The 20,383-nt window shown below is 37.0% G+C and overlaps 2 long non-coding RNA genes across 3 annotated transcripts in view; one reads left to right on the top strand and one right to left on the bottom strand.

The window, feature by feature from the left end:
• The window catches only part of LOC144321803 (uncharacterized), a 112,688-nt gene that overhangs the window by 34,729 nt on the left and 57,576 nt on the right, over positions 1 to 20,383 (top strand). The gene's annotated exons all lie outside the window — the stretch shown is intronic.
• Positions 1 to 20,383, bottom strand: part of LOC144321802 (uncharacterized) — a 151,552-nt gene that overhangs the window by 91,346 nt on the left and 39,823 nt on the right. The window contains exons 2-3 of one of the 2 annotated variants that reach the window (XR_013387319.1): positions 14,308 to 14,415; positions 82 to 1,217 (exon numbers count right to left, since the gene is read on the bottom strand). The exons of the other annotated variant lie outside the window; for it this stretch is intronic. This is a non-coding gene — a long non-coding RNA (uncharacterized LOC144321802). Of the gene's footprint in view, positions 1 to 81; positions 1,218 to 14,307; positions 14,416 to 20,383 lie in introns of those variants that run through there. 2 annotated transcript variants of the gene reach the window in all.

Here is a 20,383-nt window from a genome sequence, read left to right as displayed (position 1 = left end):
AGTCTGAAAGGGTAAAACTTGTCTCCAAAGTTATACATATTTTCTTTAAAACAAGATTTTACTGATTCATTTATTGATTCATTGTGCAAACTGGAGGAGGGGCAGAGGGAAAGGGAGAGAGAGCATCTCAAGCAGACTCCCTGCTGAGCACAGAACCCAATGCAGGGCTTAATCTCATGACTCTGAGATCATGACCTGAGCCAAAACCAAGAATCAAATGCTCAACTGAGCCACCCACACACCCACCACAAAGTTATATTTCAGCCAGCACAAATCTTTCTATCTGTGTTAAGTATAAAACAGTGCCTAAGTATTTTCTTTCTTGTTGGACTTTCAGGAGTTTTGGGGTGTTTTTCACCAAATTGCTCACAGGACAATCTTTAATGGTAAACTTTCAAAACTCCAGATTGTCAAAGGAGAAGAAATCAAAGGTTATCTAGTTCAATCTATACAATTTACAAATGGAGAGAGTAAGATCTGTACTCAAGTGGGGCAAGAGGACTGTTCAAAAGTATTAGAATAAATCCAGTAGTGGCATAATTTGGTAAATAATTTCTGAGACCCAGTCCTGAGTGGTTTCCACTAAATCTGAGTATTTCTTCCTTTCGGTTGACTTTCATTTTCATGAATATGAAACGTGCCAAAGCCATAATTTACTTTAAAAAAGTAAGTGTATTGAGTGCCTACTGCATGATAGGCACTCACTGTTTATGATCTGTTTTAAGGTCATGATAATCTTGTAAAGATATTATCATAGCCCCATTTTACAAGTGAGGATGTGAAGGCACGAAGCATACAAATTGAGTAGTTAGTATATCAATTAGGATTCCATTCCACATTAGTATAACTCTGAGCCTATTGTAGTGGGTGGAGTGGAAATTGAAGGATAAGTCCACGTGGAACCTATGAATGTGGCCTTATTTGCAAAGAGTGTTGGCAGTTATAATTACTTAAGATCAAGATCTTGAGATGATCCTGGATTACCAGTGGGTCCTAAAGCCAATGACAAATGTTCTTATAAGACACAGACACACAGAAGAGAAGGTGATGTGAAGACAAAGGTAGACATTGAAGTGATTTGTATAGGCCAAGGAATGCCAAGGATTGCTGGCAGCTGCTAGAAGCTAGGAGAAAAGCGTGGGATGGATATCGCCTCAGAACCTCAAGAAGGATCCAGTACTTCCAACACATTGATTTCAGACTTCTGGCCTCCAGATCTGTAAAAAATAAATTTCTGTTGGTTTAAGCCACAAAGTTTGTGATAATTTCAGCAGTTCTAAGAAATAAATACACTGTGTTTTTTGTTACATCTTCTAGCTTCTTATATATACTTTTCTGCCTTTAGTTTACCTACTAGTCTCAAGGTATGTCTCAAGAAGGAAATTTCTAGATAGTGGATAGAAAAGGAATTAAAAGAAAGTGGCTCATATCTGATTGCTATTTTGCAGGCCATTTCTGGATCAGTTGATTCCATTACACAAGCAAGAGTTCTTAAAATAAATTTCCTTGGAAAAATAAGGGGAAGCACCCACAGTGAATTGCAAACCATTGTTCCAGTTGCTTTTTGTAACAATAACAACAAAAAAAGACACAGGCCACTTAAATGATTCACAGATCATGTGATTTTAATATGGATGATACCGTGCAGAACTTCTTTGTTTTCTAGGACCTTTCTTTCACATGCATGATCTCATTTTGTTCCCATGTCAAGCCCATATTTTTTTGTGTTATTTTATTCATGAGAAGATAGCAGTTCAGCCAGTTATCTGCCCAGGGTACCATAGCTAATATGTGTCAGAACAGGGAACTAAGCCCAGCTTACTTGCTAAAATGCTTTTACCACTATGAAATAAAGGAATCACTGGCTTTTTTTTTGTACAACCCCCTTGTTTTTAGTGGTAGAAAAGTGACTTGTGCATTGAACTCTTAGTAGAAACAGAAGAGAGATCAAAAGACAGTTGAAAGGATTATACTCCAGGCTCTTACTTTTCTTATCTGGTCTGATTCAAAGCATTTTGTGGATAAAGGAAAATTATTGTGTGAGGTATTGTGGAATTTTAAATTGGGATCAAAGTCATAAAACAGCCAGATGTTTTGGAGCAAAGCCTCCAAACAAGCTAGAGAATGTACAGTGATGACCACAGCTCAGCCAATTTAAGACAGATTTGGAAGAGGACCTTCACATTTCTAGTTTGTTCCAATGGCCAAATTCAGGGTAATAGCTAAAATAAGAGTAGGGGGGTACACTTTAAAAGCTTATCACATTTGTAACATCTTTTCTTTCTTTTATATGTTTGAATCATTATGATCATTACAATGAATCATTATAATCACTATAATGAATCACCCTGAGACATAAAAGTATTACCACCATTTTATAGATGAGGAAACCAAGGCTTACAGGGGCCCAGCAACTTACCCAAGATGACACAGCAAAAATGCCTCAGTGGGACTGGGATTCAAACCCAGATTTACATACCCCCCTTTTTCATCAGACTTCATGATTTAATCACACAGTGGAGGTGAAGTCGATTCCTGTCAATGGGACCAGAAGTTCTACAAAGTGTCATATATAGTGCTGGACACTGGGTGACAGAAATTAATCTGCCCAAGGAGCTCGCATTAGGCTGGAGAAGGGAAGAAAAAAGCCTTAACAGAATACCTAAATTACAACTACTATTCTGAATACGTAATTTTAAAAGCCCGTACTTAAGTCTGTGCCATGAGCTCTCCACAGTTAGGCCCTCTTCCTTACCATTGAGGATGCCAATTGGAGATAAGTGAATTATGACCAATAGTAGTTAAAACAATACAGATATTTACCAACTGATTCACCAATAAGGCCGGTCTGGTTCTGTGGCTCATTGATATCATCAAGGATCCAGGTTTTCATCTATGTGTTTATTTTCTCATGGTTTTATTTACTTTTTTAAAAGATTTTATTTATTTATTCATGAGAGACACAGAGAGAGAGGCAGAGACACAGGCAGAGGGAGAGGCAGGTTCCATGCAGGGAGCCTGATGTGGGACTTGATCCTGGGACTCCAGGATCATGCCCTGAGTTGAAGGCCAACACTCAACTGCTGAGCCACCTAGGCGTCCCTTTCTCATGGTTTTAAAATGGCTTCTCAAACTAGTGTTCTAAGGCAGGGGCAAAGTGTTCTTTTTATCACCCCCTTTGTCAGGCATTGTGTCTATCTCATTTAATTTTTACACACACAAATAACGTTGGAAAACTTATGTCTATGCCTCACAGGTGAGGCAATTGAAGGATTATTTAATTTGTCAGGATATGGGTCCAGAATTAAAACTCAGGTCAAGAAATGAGCAGAAGGGGCAGCCCCAGTGGCACAGCGGTTTAGCGCCGCCTGCAGCCCAGGGCATGATCCTGGAGACCCTGGATCGAGTCCCACATCAGGCTCTCTGCGTGGAGCCTGCTTCTCCCTCTGCCTGTGTCTCTGCCTCTCTCTCTCTCTGTGTGTCTCTCTCATGAATAAATAAATAAAATCTTAAAAAAAAAAGAAATGAGCAGAAGACATGAACAGACATTTCTCCAAAGAAGACATACAAATGGCTGACAGATGCTTTAAAAAAATGCTCTACATCACTTAGCATCAGGAAAATATAAATCAAAACCACACTGAATGAAACTAGACCACTCTCTTGCACCATACACAAAGATAAACTCAAAATGGATGAAAGATCTAAATGTGAGACAAGATTCCATCAAAATCCTAGAGAACACAGGCAACGCCCTTTTTGAACTCGGCCACAGTAACTTCTTGCAAGACACATCCATGAAGGCAAAAGAAACAAAAGCAAAAATGAACTATTGGGATTTCATCAAGATAAGAAGCTTTTGCACAGCAAAGGATACAGTCAGCAAAACTAAAAGACAACCTACAGGATGGGAGAAGGTATTTGCAAAAGACGTATCAGATAAAGGGCTAGTTTCCCAGATCTATAAAGAACTTATTAAACTCAACAGCAAAGAGACAAACAATCCAATCATGTAATGGGCAAAAGACATGAACAGAAATCTCACAGAGGAAGACACAGACATGGCCAACATGCACATGAGAAAATGCTCCGCATCAGTGGCCATAGGGGAAATACAAATCAAAACCACAATGAAAAAAAAAAAAAAAACACAATGAGATACCACCTCACACCAGTGAGAATGGGGAAAATTAACAAGGCAGGAAGCCACAAATGTTGGAGAGGATGCGGAGAAAAGGGAACCCTCTTACACTGTTGGTGGGAATGTGAACTGGTGCAGCCACTCTGGAAAACTGTGTGGAGGTTCCTCAAAGAGTTAAAAATAGACCTGCCCTACGACCCAGCAATTGCCCTGCTGGGGATTTACCCCAAAGATTCAGATGCAATGAGACGCCGGGACACCTGCCCCCCGATGTTTATAGCAGCAATGTCCACAATAGCCACACTGTGGAAGGAGCCTCGGTGTCCATCGAAAGATGAGTGGATAAAGAAGATGTGGTTTAGGACAGCCCCGGTGGCACAGCGGTTTAGCGCCGCCTGCAGCCCAGGGCGTGATCCTGGGGACCCAGGATCGAGTCTCACGTCGGGCTCTCTGCGTGGAGCCTGCTTCTCCCTCTGCCTGGGTCTCTGCCTCTCTCTCTCTCTCTCTGTCTCTATGAATAAATGAATAAAATCTTTAAAAAAAAGATGTGGTTTATGTATACAATGGAATATTCCTCAGCCATTATAAATGACAAATACCCACCATTTGCTTCGATGTGGATGGAACTGGAGGGTATTATGCTGAGTGAAATAAGTCAATCAGAGAAGAACAAACATGGTCTCATTCATTTGGGGAATATAAATAATAGTGAAAGGGAATAGAAGGGAAGGGAGAATAAATGGGTAGAAAATATCAGAAAAGGAGACAGAACATGAAGACTCCTAACTCTGGGAAATGAATTAGGGGTGGTGGAACGGGAGGGTGGGGGGGTGGGGGGGACTGGGTGGCGGGCACTGAGGGGGGCATTTGATGGGATGAGCACTGGGTATTATTCTGTATGTTGGCAGATTGAACACCAATAAAAAATAAATTATTAAAAAAAGCACACTGAGATCCCACTTCACACCAGTCAGAATGGCTAAAATTAACAAGTCAGGAAATGAATGTTGGTGAGGATGTGGAGAAAGGGGAGCCCTTTTACATCGTTGGTGGGAATGCAAGCTGGTATAGATACTCTAGAAAACAATATGGAGGTTCCTCAAAAGTTAAATATAGAGCTACCTTAAGACCCAGCAATTGCTCTACTAGGTATTTACCCAAAGGATACAAACATAGTGATATGAAGGACCTGCACTCTAATGTCTATGGCAGAAAAGTCCACAATAGCCAAAGCCAAACTATGGAAAGAGCCCCCAGATGTCCATCAACAGATGAATGGATAACTAAGATGTGATTTGGATATAGATATATAGATATAGATATCTCCAATGGAATATTACTTAGCCAGCAAAGGGGAAAAAATGAAATCTTATCATTTGCAACAACACGGATGGAACTAGAAGGTATTATGCTAAGGAAAATAAGTCAATAAGAAAGACAATTATCATATGATTTCACTCATATATAGAATTTAGGAAATAAAACAGGATCAGAGGGGAAGGGAGGGAAAAAATAAGATGAAATCAGAGAAAGAGACAAACTGTAAAAGACTCTTAATTATAGGAAACAAACTGAGGGGTGCTGTGGGGGGAGGCAGGTGGGGAAATGGGGTAATTTGAGTGATGGGCATTAAGGAAGGCACATGATATAATGAGCTCTGAGTGTTTTATGCAACTGATGAATCACTGAACTCTTTCTGAAACTAACGATACACTATGTGTTAATTAATTGAATTTAAATAAAATAAAAAAAAAAAAACCCTCAGAGGTCTTAAAATACTCCAAAGGGTAGGCTTTTAACTATGAGAGTGCTATAAAACCTGCGTTGCTGAAAGCTGGAGTCCTCCCCCCAGTGAAATACAGACAGCAGTCAGCTATTTGTAACCTAGTGCTATTACAAAGCAGTTCAAACGTTTTTACCCCATTCTTAAGCAGATAAGGATTCTACAGCCTAGAAGGACTTAACAGTCCATACCACTGTTTTGTGGTGAGCCAGACTCTAACTCAGGGATCCTGCTCTGCTGTATGGAAACCTTTCTGCTTTTCTCCCCTCAACTTTATTCTATTTCAGTTTAGGAGAGGACAGGTTCAAGATGAGCATATGCTTTAAATATCTCAGTGAGCAGGTGGGGCGATGGGGGTGGAATGGGTTATGCATTGCTGTCATATCTCAGGGAAGGCTAAAATACCAAGAATTTTTTCTCCCTTTCCCATAAGAAAATGCCAAGAAAGAAACCACTTCAAGATGCTATTGTCTTGATATGCATGGGGTGGGGTGGGGGGAGCTGTGGGATGAGGGCTGGGAGGGAAGAAAAAAGAGAAGGAAAAGTAAAATCCTAGAATGTCTTTCAATCTACATTAGCAAGAAAACTCCACTATTCCCTCTCTTTTAACCACTACTGTATCAGATGAGAGACTTCATCATTCATCTTTATCTTGTTTCATAAAGACCTTCACTCCTTGAGGTGTCAGACGGGACTGACTGGACACGGGCAAATGAGCTGGGGCAGCGTGTTTAAGTCTTTCCTGTCTCTAATGTGCCTTCCATTCCTTTTCATTTTTTTCTCATTCTTGGCCATGCTGGTGTCCCTTTCTCTGCACCAGATTTTAATGCCTTTAAGATTCAAGATTCCTTTGTTTTGATAGCAATAGTCAATTAGCGTAGCCCCTTAGTGCCCTCTCCAGAGTCCTGTCTTCCTTGGTGTCCTAGCAAATGTAATTTAGGAATTAGAGTAAAGATGGAGTAGAATCCAATAAAGAATCATACCCTCCGTAATGGAAAACTTAAGCCAGTAGTATTTTCACGTAAGTTCTGAAAATTTTAAACTTTAGAGAGAATATGGCAGGCATATTGGGGTCTTAAATCAACCTAATTTGCCAGATGAATTAGATAATTAACAAAGATCTTCTTTAAGGATCATTAGCAAACCTAGATCTGTACACGTGACAATTACAATACATGTTTTTCTCATAAAACAGCCAACATGATGACTAGTAATTAACCTAGTAACTGACAGAGCATTATTCCTTCTGTTCCTTTCCCAAGCAGAATCGTGCCACAATGACAAGGAAAGCCCAAGAGATTTTTGATTTGTTCAGTGTATATTAATTTTGTGTATTTATTATTTATACCATACATTTGCCCAAACAAAATCTATCTGATACTTCAATGGTAATAATGTCAGTATCAGGAACTCTTACTTATTTCTGATCATCTGTGGTGAGATGATTCTAAGAAATGAGCTTTACTTTATAGAGCTAACATGTCTAGATTTTTTTTTCATAGAACAGGAGGTATAGATAATGCATTGTTTCTATTGAACAGAAGGTTATTAGTGTCATAGGGCACATGCACTGTGCCTAGCACAGGATTAGGTGAGTTTTATTTACCTCATTTAATTATTCCAACAACCTCATTAGGTAGCTTTTATTAGGCCAATTTTATGGATCAGAACTCCAAGGCTTATAGAAGTAAACTGGTTTGAATGAGATCCATCTGATTCTCAACCCCATGCTCTTCCTTTGTACCACAGTGCATATGTGCACGCACATGTATCCGCTGAAATTCTGATTTGACATAAGATGGAACATGAAAAATGGTCCATTTAGACTGAGTCCTTCCAGGGCCACACATCCAGATGTCACCACACATAAACCACACATTTTAATTTGTGATATTTCCAAAATATCTAAATGTGTTTGTGAGACACATAAGTCCTCTCTTCTTGTTCTCTAAAAAATGTCAGTTTTATTTAGCCAAGTTTATAGAACTTTACACAGAGGAGGCCACATAGTGTAAGATCTAATGAAGCATGTCTCAGTAGGGCTTTGTTCTAATGAAGCAGAGTTCATGGAACATTACTTAGTTCAGATATGGGCCCGTCAGAGTTGAGATTAACAAACCATTGTTACACAACAAAATTTTTATATTTGAGGTTTATATTTCCATTTTGAAATACCAAACACTACCAAATGTACTTTCCTTTTGAAGAAATTGACAAAAGTTGTGTGTATTTAAGGCGTACAGTGTTATGATTTAATATACATAGTGAAATGATTACGACAGTCAAACTAATATATCATCTCCTCACATAAGTATTACCTCCTCCTCCCACTGCCATGGATATAGAGCACCTAAAATATACTCTCATAGAAATCTCTAGAATTCAATACTAGAATTGTGTTAACTCTGGTCATCAACTTGTAAGTCAAATCTTTAGACTTATTCATCTTACTGCAAAAAACTGCAGCTTTGTGTACTTTGACTAACATCTCCCTATTTCCCTGACCTCTCTGCCCCCGGTGACCACTCTTCTACTCTCTGCTTCTACGTATTTGACATTTTTAGATTCTACATATAAGTGAGATCAGACAACTTTTTCTTTGTCTGACCTATTTCAATTAAGATAATACCCTCCATATTCATTCATATTGTCACAAATGCAAAATTTCCTTCTTTTTACAGATTGCATAATATTCTATTCTAGCTATTATGAATAATGCTGCAATGAACATGAGAGTGCAGGTGTCTCTTTGATATAGTGATAGTGATTTTATTTCCTATGGCTATATATCCAGAAGTAAGATAGTTCTATTTTTTATTTTTTGGGGGAAACTCCATACTTTTTTTTTCTATAATGGTTTTACCAAATTACATTTCTACCAACAGTGTTCAGGTGTTCCCTTTTCTCCACATCCTTACCAACACTTGTTATTCTTTATTTTTTTTAAGATTTTATTTATTTATTCATGAGAGACAGACAGACAGACAGAGAGGCAGACACCCAGGCAGAGGGAGAAGCAGGCTCCATGCAGGGAGCCCGACGTGGGACTTGATCCCAAGTCTCCAGGATCAGGCCCTGGGCTGAAGGCGGTGCTAAACTGCTGAGCCAGCCAGGCTGCCCTATTATTCTTTATGTTTTTTATAATAGCCTAATAAGTGTGTGGTGATGTTGCACTGTGGTTTTGATTTGCATTTCTCTGGTGATTATTGATGTGAGCATCTTCTCATATACCTATCAGCCATTTGTGTGTGTTCTTTGGGAAAATAATTTATTCAGGTGCCTTGTCCATTTTTTAAAATTGGGTTTTTATGTTGCCTTTTTTTTTTTGCTATTGAGTTATATGCATTTTTACATATTTTAGGTATTAACCCCTTATCAGTTACATGATTTGCAAATATTTTCTACAAATAATAGCTGCCTTTTCACTTTATTGATTGCTGCTTTTTCTGTGCAGAAGATTTTCAGTTTGATATAGTCCCCCTTATTTAGTTTTGCTTTTGTTTCCTTAGATTTTGGTGAATATCCAGAACTATATTGCCAAGGCAAATATCAAGAAGATTTTACTCCATGCTTTCTTTTAATAATTTTCTGGTTTCAGGTCTTACCTTTAAGTCTTTAATGCATTTTGGATGGGTTTTTGGGGTATATGAGATAAGGTCCACTTTCATTCTTTTGCATGTGGATACCCACTTCTTCCAACAATCTTTATTGAAAAGACTGTCCTTTTCTCATTGTATATTCTTTGTACCCTTGTTGAATATTAATGTATAAAAATAGGCTTATTTCAAAAAATATAGGCTTATTTCTAAACTCTTGATTCTGTTCCATTGGTCTATGTTTCTGTTTCTATGCCAGTTCCATATTGTTTTGATTACTATAAGTTTGTGATATAATTTAAAATCAGAAAATGTGATGCCTCCAACTCTGTTCCTCTTTCTCAAGATTAATTTGGCTGTTTGGTGTTTTTCGTGGTTCCTTGTGAATTTTAGATTTTTTTTTCTATTTTTTTGAAAAAAGCAATTGAAATTTTGGTAGAGATTACATTGAATCTATATATCTTTGAGAGATATGGACATTTTAACAATATTGATTCTTTCAATCCATGAACATGGGATGTCTTTCCATTTATTTATGTCCTCTTTAATTTCTTTCCTCAGTATTTGTATTTTTCAGTGTATACATATTTCACCCCCTTAGTTAAATTTATTCTAAATTATATTGTTCATTTTGATGCTATTGCTTTTCTTAAATTTTTTTTCTGATCGACTGTTGTTGGTGTAAAGAAACACAACTGAAACTGTTGATTTTATAGTCAGCTACTTTACTATATTTATTAGTTTTTACAGGGTTTTTAAATATATGGGATCTTTAAGGGTTTCTAGAAATAGTATTATGTCATCTGCTGACAGAGACGATTTTACTTATTCTGTTCTGATATGGATGCCTTTTATTTTTCTTGTCTTATTACTTTAGCTAGCACTTTCTATACTATGTTGAATAGAAGTGGTGTTTGGCATTCTTGCTTTGAATTGAATATAAGAGAAAGTTTCAGTTTTCTCCACTGATTAATTGTAGGATTTTTATAAATGGCATTTATTGTGTTGAGGAAATTTCCTTTTATATCTATTTTATTGAGAGCTTTTATCAAGTTCATTGATGTTGAACTTTGTCAAATGATTTTTCTGCATCTATTAAGATTATCATGTGGTTTTATCTTTCATTCTGTTAATGTGATGCATCACTTAATTGATTTGAGTATGCTAGATCAAACTTGCATCCCCTGGGTAAATACCACATTGTCATCGCATATAATCTTTTTGATGTGTTGTTAAATATAGTTTGTTAATATTTAGTTGAGGATTTTTGTATCTGTGTTTATCAGAGATATTGTCCTGCAGTTTTCTTTTCTTGTGGTATCCTTGTCTGGCTTTAATATCTGGGAATAAAACAATTTTGAAAGTATCCTGTTTGCTTCTCTTTTTCAGAAGAGTTTAAGGAGAATTGGTTTTACATCTTCTTTGAATGTTTAGTATAGTTCATCTGTGAAGCCATCTGGTCCTGGGATTTTCTTTGTTGGGACGGTTTTGGTTACTACTTCAATTTTCATGTTTGTTATTGTCCATTCAAGCTTGCCATTTCTTCTTGATTCAGTCTTAGTAAGTTGTGCATTTCTAGGAAGTTATCTGTTTTCTCTAGGTTTTCCCATTTGTTCTTGTATAATTGTCCATAAAAATAGTCCCTTATGATTTTTAAAAAAATTTCTGAGGCATTCAATGTAAAGTCTTCTCTTTCATTTCTGATTTTAACTTCTATCTTGGTGGCCTTAATTGTATGGGGTAGCTGTGAACCCCTCTGAAGAATACTGAGAAAAATAAAAAGGTACACAAAGCAGGACCTGGATCCTATCCATCTTTTTAGCTTGTCTTCATGATTCTTCTAGGCATCCTTCTACCTGCAACTGGATGTAATTTCTCTTCCCTCTAAATTTCCTTTTTATTTTTTATAACTGTGTTGTTCCAATGTTCATGGGCATATGAGTCACCTCGGAAGTGTGTTAAAATGCTGTAGGGGTTCTGGGGTAGAACCTGTATTCTTGTGGTGTTCAAGCTCCCAGGTGATGCTGACGCTGCCAGTCCACTAACCACCCACTGAGTATTGCAAGGATTTTGAAGCACTGGCCACTACTTGCCTTCTATTAAAATTACTTGTTTGAGGGCACCTGGGTGGACCAGTTGGTTAAGCAGCTGCCTTTAGCTCAGGTCATGATCTCAGGGTCCTGAGATCCAGCCCTCCTTTAGGCTCCCTGCTCAGTGGGGAGTCTGCTTCTCCTTCTCCCTCTGCCCCTCCTCCCTGCTGTGCTCTTTTTCTCTCAAATAAATAAATAAGATCTTTTAAAAAATTGTTTGTGTGGTTGACTTCCTCATTTGGACTTTAGTAATTTTCTTAATAATCCAATTGTGGTTTATAAAGTTCTTTCTCAAAAACTTCTCTGACCAATCTAAACAGACACTCAGTGATTTTCCATAGCATAAGCTTGTTTTAATGTCTGTGCAGGATTTTTCCTCTTTGTTTGTATATCCCCTCTATTATGAGATAAGAGCATGAACCTTTCAGCTGCGCCACAAGCATCAAAATATTACCTGGTATGAAGTAGATACTTGGCAAATGTTTATGGAAGCAACAAGCAAACTTTATTTCTTATTTCTTATTCGTTTTCTTTATACTTAATGGCAAATATAACCATAGTAATGATGATATAACTGTGATGGTGAATGTTCTGTGTTAAAGTTCATAATTTTCCATAGTTCATAGATACTATAGAAAGGTAGTTAGACTGAATTAGGGATTACTAACAAAGGAGCACTTCAAACCAAAAGCTTTTGTTTATCAGTACAAGTGTGCATAGGTGTAAACTATAAAAATATAAAAGAAATAATATATGTTTTCCTTTTTCTACTTGGATCCTTATCCAACCTGTACTGTTTTTTTGGTTTGGATTTTTCTGTTTTGTTTTGTTTTGTTTTGATCTTTGATGAGAATCAGGTCAAGCACAATCTCTTTCCTGGGCAGCAAAAACCCAGTATTGATTTTTCTTTATTGACCAATCATACATTGCAATATAAATATTTATGATGGCTGCACATAACAAAAAAATAAGTTAAATACCACAGAGGAAAATGAAATGTAAATGGAAAGGGATTTCTCATGGGCAATACATCACTTTATAATCTTACGTTACTCTGAGAAGCACCCAACGGCTTTCTAGGATCAATGCTCAGATTACAAGACCTCCATCATCACAAACAGACATTTGCAATTTGGTCTTGTGTCCTCTTGGGGATCATTCGCGTCAGGTTTATTTGGCGATTTAGCAAGTGAAATACAATATATATGCAAAGCCCTTCTAAAGTGGCCAGGTGTTTAAATGGAACTCTTCTAATATCTTGGAACATTTTTTGTAGATCTCCCAAATGTCAGAGTTGAAAGGAGCCATGGAGATCATTATTCCAAGGCTCTCATTTTATAGTGGGAGGCACTGAAGTACAGAAAGGAGAAGTGCTAGCCTGAGGTCACACAGCATGTTGTTAGTTGAGCAAGAATCTTCTGCAGCTCCTGGTTCAGTGGTATCTCCTGAACATGTCTTTATTAATTCTGGAGATGTAAGGGGAGTCTGGAGACCGTGGGCAGGGATGTGGTAGGAATAGAGTATAGGTCATGATACTATAAAAGGTGTTTTTCCAAAGGACACAGTAAGCAGCAGCTCATTTTTTTTTCTGGACTTACTATTGACTTGGTTAGCATATATAGAGACAGCCATTTGGTTTGACATCAGTTCCTCTTTTTTTTGATCTCAGAAGGATGTTGACTGAAACTAAAATGTTTTGAGGTTGAAAAGGTTCTTAGGTGTTAGTGACAACGATCTTTAAGGAATAATGTGTCTTCCCTGCCACCCTCTTCCCCATCTTTCAGCATTCCTGGGGCAAGTAGCTTCTACATTCTATAAAACAGACTGTTTTTTGACAATTCAAGATGGTGGAAGATGGGAAACCCCCCAATAAATCACATCGACAGAGTTAGATACTAAACATGCAATGCGTTTGTGTTTCAGTATGAACAGTACTAGTAAAATAACATTTATACCACTAAAAATAAACCTTGCATTTATGTTCTGTACCACCATTTATGAGGAAGAGAAAGTGAACATAGGATTTTCAGTTTGTATTGCTGCCCTTCTCATTATGTTTTAGTCTCCTCACCATCGTTGTAGCATGAGGTATACAATGCCTCTCTTCTCTGTCCTCAACCTCCCCAAACACACTTAGTGAACACAATTTCCAAACTGCAAATGGTCATGAAAAGACTCATGAGAGAACATCAGGGATTAAACATACATATAGCCTGGGGTAGATTTCAACCCCTATGTAAGACCACCATGTTTACCCTCAGCAAGAAATACTCTTTCAGCGAAGGAAGTGTGTGTATGTGTGTGTGTGTGTGTGTGTGTGTGTGTGTACAGTCGTGTATATGCGTGTGTGCGTGTACGTGTGTGTATGGCTTTCTCTTAAGGAAAGGGTAGAAGAAAGTAACAGCTGCTTTCATGCATTGAAAATGCATCTATTCAGAGTAACCTGAGTATTCATGCCAGGTCAGCAATCCAGTGCAGTTTGAAATTTGTCAGAATTCCCTCAGTAGCTCTAAAACCAGAGTCCAGATGAGGAGAGGGATACTTGATGTTTGAATTGCCTTTGCAGCCACATTTTTTTAGGGCTTTCAAATTTCTGCTTGCTAACATTTACAGTTCTCTGCAGCCATAATATACCACCCCGGGATTTGGGAGGAGATCAAAGAAGCAGGAAAGAAATAGCTATTCCCAAATTCTTACCAGTAAAAGATCGGTGCGTGTCAAACAGCTTTTAATGTCCACAGACCCAGGTCGGTATCCACACAAGGCCATTTCCATTTGTAAAACCTACACTTTCTTCGTCCAAATCTGTACAGCTCCAAAGAGGAAAGAAACTCGGCTATGAATCCTAATAATTACAGATGTTAGCCCTCGAAGGAACTTTGTTAACTTTTCAAGTCCTTTCCTTATTGGCTATAGAATATAAATGTGCCTTTTGTTAAGAAAACTTGCTCTATATAAACTTCTACTTTTACCAAAATAATTGGGACAGGTATAGGAAAGGAGAATATTTCAAAGGAAGGATTCTTTATTTTGAAAGAAAGCTTGCTAAGGTGCAGAATAGCATGTATAGCACATGTTACCTCTTATCTAAGATCCATATATGCAAATCTATGAAAATAGGAGAATAAGCAAAAAATAAACATATTAAAGCAGTTATCTATAAAGAAAAGCAAGGGGACAGGTAGAGGTGTCAGTAAAATCTAGCTTTGTCTGAATAGATCTCATTTTATAGATATTACTTAGGGGCCATTTAATTATTTTACATAATTAGAAATAAATCAAAGGTAAAAATGACCATCCATAAAAACCAAAACCAAAATGTAGCAAATAGAGCAAACTGTTTATTAAGTTGATAACTTGCCAAGCATGGAAGGCTTATTTTAGTTGACTATAAAATATGATAATGTCAGGGTGCCTGCCTGGCTCAGTCGCTGGAGTGCATGACCCTTAATCTTGGGTTTGTGGGTTTGAGCCCCATGTGGGATGTGGAGTTTACTTAAAAATAAAAATCTTTTAAGAAATATGACAATGAGGTAATACATCCAAAGGACAAAATGAACTGCAAAAAAAAAAATCTTCATTTACTTTCAATGATTATATTGATAATAGTAAATTGGGTTTCTCATTCTGATACTATTATCTATTATAGTTGTATAAAGCAAATAAGTACTTAGGAATCAGCTTTTTTTTCAGCAGGTGAGATAAAAATGTAAAATCAGGATGTTAAGCAAATTGCCTAAATTTGACTGCAAATAGGAAAATATTTTCTCTTAAAGAGATACATACCTTCTAGCTATGTCTACTGAAAAGTCTGAAAAACAATGTCTGACCAGTACTGACCACTAGCAGTGAGCACCCTCAGTTTCCAGATGATTGTGGTCTCAAAATACCATTCCCCCCTAAAAAGAAAAAGGGCATTTTTCTCTCTCTCTCTCTCTCTTTTTTTTTTTTTTTTTTTTTTTTTTTACCTTTATAGAAGTCAACTTGTGCTGAAACTGTTAAACATGGGGAAGGAGTCAAACACTAAGTTGTCTTTTCCATAAGAACTGTACCTTGTGCTTCCAAAAAATGTGGAAGGGAAATCCTTCTTTATACAACAGTTGCAGCTATTAAAAGTGGAAGTAAAAGGATATCACCATTTTGGCACCTCTAATGAAATAATGAATGATCATCATTGGATTCTCAAACCTTAAGTAAAAAGCTGGTAAGGAACTTGAAAATAAATGGATCATACTGAAAACATCTAAATAGACTGATCACTCTTTTTTTCCTTCTCAAAATTTTTGATCAAATTCCAGTTAACATACAATGTAATATTAGTTTCAAGTGTACGATATTGTGACTCAACACAGCAAACACCCGGTGTGTATCACAAGTACCTTACTTAATCCCCGTCACCATTTAACCTATCCTCCTACCCACCTCCCATATAGTAACAATAAGTTTTTTCTCTATGGTTAAGGTCTGTTTCTTGGTTTGCCTCTCTTCCCCCCCCCCATGTTCATCTGTTTTGTCTCTTAAGTTCTACATATGAATGAAATCATATGGTATTTCTCTTTCTCTGATTCACTTCTATCTCTTAGCACACTACTCTCTAGCTACAACCATGTTGTTGCAAATGGCAAGATTTCTTTCTTTTTTATGGCTGAGTAATATTCCTCTGTGTGTGTGTGTGTGTGTGTGTGTGTGTGTACACAATATACATCACATCTTTATTCATCAGCCAATGGACATTTGTTTTTTTTTTCCCATAGTTTGGCTATTGTTGATAACGCTGCTGTAAACATCCAGGTACATGTATCCCTTTGAATAAGTATTTTTGTATTCTTTGGGTAAATATATAGTAGTGCCATTGCTGGATCATAGGGTATTTCTATTTTCAGCTTTCTGGTGGGAACCCTGTAGTGTTTTCCAGAGTGACTGGCCACTTTTAACATCACAGAGGAAGACGTAATCAGGCATTAATTTTTTCTGATGTGATGCAACAGGAACCATAGAATACCTATTGTATTCTTGCCAAAGAATTGAAATAGATCTTATTAGTTCATAGGACATATAGGACCAGAGTAAGATAGGAAGCAAGAGTAAAATTACAAAAAAATCCAGAATAAGGAAAATTCTGTAGGAGCAAACTGTTTAGTTTCTTCGACAAATAAATTACACACAGGTTCATGTATATGTGACCACAGGCACATGTGTGCACACACAGGCAGGGAACCTATAAATTAAAATCAATATAAGAGACATATTCCCTAGATTAATTATTTTAGATATTATTCGGATCCTGATTTGAAAAAAAATGTAGTGAAATTATATTCATTAAATAATCAGGGAGATCTGAATATTGTCTATTTTGGTAATTTTAAGAGGAATTTTTTTTTTGGTGTTATCTTGCTATTGTAGTCATATTCTTAAAAAGACTTCTTAACTTTAGAGATATAGATTGAAGTATTTCTATTTCAAGTGGTAAAATTTCTGCAAAATGATCCAAAAATGTGTGTGTGTGTGTGTGTGTGTGTGTGTGTGTGTGTGTGTGGCAGATGGGGAGAGAAGGCTGGTGAAGTGAAGAAAATTAGAGTCGTTATATACTAAAACTTCCTAAAACTTCAATACTAAACCCTTCTAATTCTGTATTTGTTTGAATATTTACATGACAAAAAGTATTTTAAATGCCAAAATTAAGTTCTTTATGCTAAGGCAGATTCTTTAAAATGTTAGGTGACATTAGGGTATTACCACTTTTTGGAGAGCAAATGACAGAACCCCATTTAAATTAGTTTAAAGGGGACAAAATGGGAGGGAAATGTATTCATTTATATTACTAAAAAATTCAGGAGATGGAGCTGGTTCAGACACTCTAAAGAATCAAATGTCTGCATGTGTCCTTTCTCTTTCTTCCTTCCTCTTCCCCTCCTGCTGTATCTCTTTCTTGCCTGTTTCCCCCATCTCCTCACTTCTACGCTTCACTTCCCTGTTCCCATCTCACCTCTCCTTTGGCTCCACTTCCCTCTGTTCCCATCTCACCTCTCCTTTCTACAGCCAAGATTACTCCATGAGAAGGGGGTTAGAGACAACACTAATAAGACACAGTGCCAGTTTAGCCACCAGTGGAAAAAAGAGAGATTCTCCCAATGAAGATATTATCAGTCTCAGGTGCAAAAAGTGAGTTGAAGTGATCACACTCTCCAGTCATGGTTTAATCAACTTATGTCCACTTATGGGTCTGCTCTAATTGTCTTTATCATAATTTCTATCTCTTTCATCCCTAATCCCCACTACCATTTGCTTCCTATGAGTTTCACCAAAAATATTGGTTGAGTTTTTTATATCCTTTTATGCATTAGTATCTTTGTAAAATATAGATTATAGTTTTGAATGCATATATAGAGGCCTGTATATCTCATCTGAAATGACTCTTTTTCCCTTTAAAACTGTGTGTGTTTAAATAACTTTCTATTAGGGTGTATTTACATACAGTAAAATACACAGATCATAAGCATACAGTTAAACGAGTTTGACAAATGTATATTCCCATGTAATGGACACCCTAATCAAAACACAGAACATTTTCATCACTCCAGAAAGTTTCCCCTCTGTCTTTTAACAGTAAATTGCCCAATTAGATGCAACCACTGTTCTGATTTCTATTACCATAGGTTAGTTTGCATGTTCAATGACTTAATAAACATGGAATTGTACAATATGTGCTCTTTTATGTCTGTTTTTAACTATCTGTGAGATTCATCCAAGTTTTGCATGTATTAATATTTTAAATCTATTATTATTGAGTAAAATTCCACAGCAAGAATATAATGCTGTGTTTTTAAGATAGGTATGTGTGCATCTCTTCATTTATTTCTGATTGCTTCACAGTATTCTATAATAGCATCTTTGCTATTTAATTCATCCAGTCTCCTGACCACAAACATTTGATTTTCTCTTATAGCCTATTAGTGAAAATAATTGTAGCAAGCATCCTTCAATGCATTCCCTTTGAGAGCTGTGTGAAAATTCTCTGGAGCATATAAACATCCTTAATTTCTTTGATAATGCTCACATCACTTTATATTCCCTTCAGCAGTACTTGTAGATATTATTTCCCAATGTGATGGCCATAAATAACATTACAATAAGGTAAATAATATTAACCAGTATTCAATACTTTTTACAGCATGCCTTTCCAAGAGAAATTTTTGTGATGAAGGAAATATTCTATACCTTTATAGCCCAAAATGGTAGCTACTAGCTACACATAATTAATGAGCACTTGAAATGTGGCAGTTGTGATTAAGAACTTAATTTTAAATTTTGTGTAATTAATTTAAATGCAAATTAAATAGCCACATGTGGTTCATGGGTACCATATTGGACAGGGATCAGGGTGTTGAGATTTGACTTAGTTCCTAAAAACATTGGAGAGATACTGGAAAGGGATTCAAGAGAATGACATGATATACTTTTGTCTTAGAAAGATCATTCCAACTGGGGTGAGGCAAGAGTGGAGTGGGATTCAAGAGAAGTCAAGAGATATTAGTCAAGAAGTATTTATTGAGATGATGCTATAGAAATACAAGAAAAAAAGAAAAAAAAGATGGCAGCTGTGGAGGAACAGTTGAAATTAAGAGAAGAATCAAGGGTGTAAGTGGAAACACTGATAGAATTTGGAGAAAGATTTGAAATGGTGGACCAGAAAAGAACCAACAATAAATTCCAAGTTTCTAATATGGACCACAAGATGAATGGAGGTACCTAGTTTCTAATGAAGGTCCCAGCAACTCATATGGAAAATCACCTATTAACCAGGAGTGGTGATGGAAACTTAGTCAAGGTCTTTTGAATCATGGAAAGACTGTGTGTGGAGCCAGATTGTGTTAGGGTCTGGAACCCCATCTGTTACTGCTCTGGTTTCACCAAGGCTTATGCCAAAGGTCACCTTCATCTGTCTTACACCATCTTTTGCTCAGTCATAGCCTGACAGAGTTTAGCACGAGAAGAATGAAGTAACCTGGAGAAACTTCTAAATATCTGGAAGTTCTGAGGTTGACACAGAAGGAAAAGTCTGGGAACTGATATGCATCCATTGTTTAATGTTGCAGGCAATTAGTGATCAGGAGCAGCTGGTATGGTTAAACTGTTAAAAATGCCAAAGTAAGTGAAACAGAACATATGGGATAGGTTTTATCTCCAAAATACTGCTTTGAGGATAATATTGACATAATTTGCCTATCATATTTTCCCCCTTTGAAATGATTTGCATAACATTTCCTAGAAATAGGCTCCATATGTGTGTTAGTAATTTGGTGGAAGAAGTGTAAACTCAAGCTCATTGAAGGGGAGCCAGCTACAAGAGGAATCATGAATCTACAACTGAGCCAGGCAACATCGCTCTTCATGGGAAAAGTAGGTTGTCAACGGAAAGTCAACAAAAGGAGCTACGAAACAGACAGTTAGTGAGTCTTTTCTATATGACAACCACTGAACTAGGCATGTATGTTGTCATTAGTCAACTTTCTAAGTATGTTAGTAGCTCCATTTTGTAGATTTGAAAAGTAAGATTTAAATAGAGATGGTAATCAGCTCGAGTCACACAGACAGAAAATGCCAGAGCCAGGATACAAACCAGTTTTACTTGACTGAAAAATGGCTCTTCTTAGCCCCCCCCAAAAAAATCAATCCATCTCTGGATTTGGACAAGTGTAGTGATTCTCAAAGTGTGGTCTCTGGACTTGTAGCATAGACCTCACCTGGGACTATTTTATGAATATGAATCACC

This window comes from Canis aureus, chromosome 10 (assembly GCF_053574225.1).
Source record: "Canis aureus isolate CA01 chromosome 10, VMU_Caureus_v.1.0, whole genome shotgun sequence".
Lineage (NCBI taxonomy): Eukaryota > Metazoa > Chordata > Mammalia > Carnivora > Canidae > Canis > Canis aureus.
Note: the sequence above shows the minus strand (reverse complement) of the source record. Positions and strands in the feature narration are given on the sequence as shown.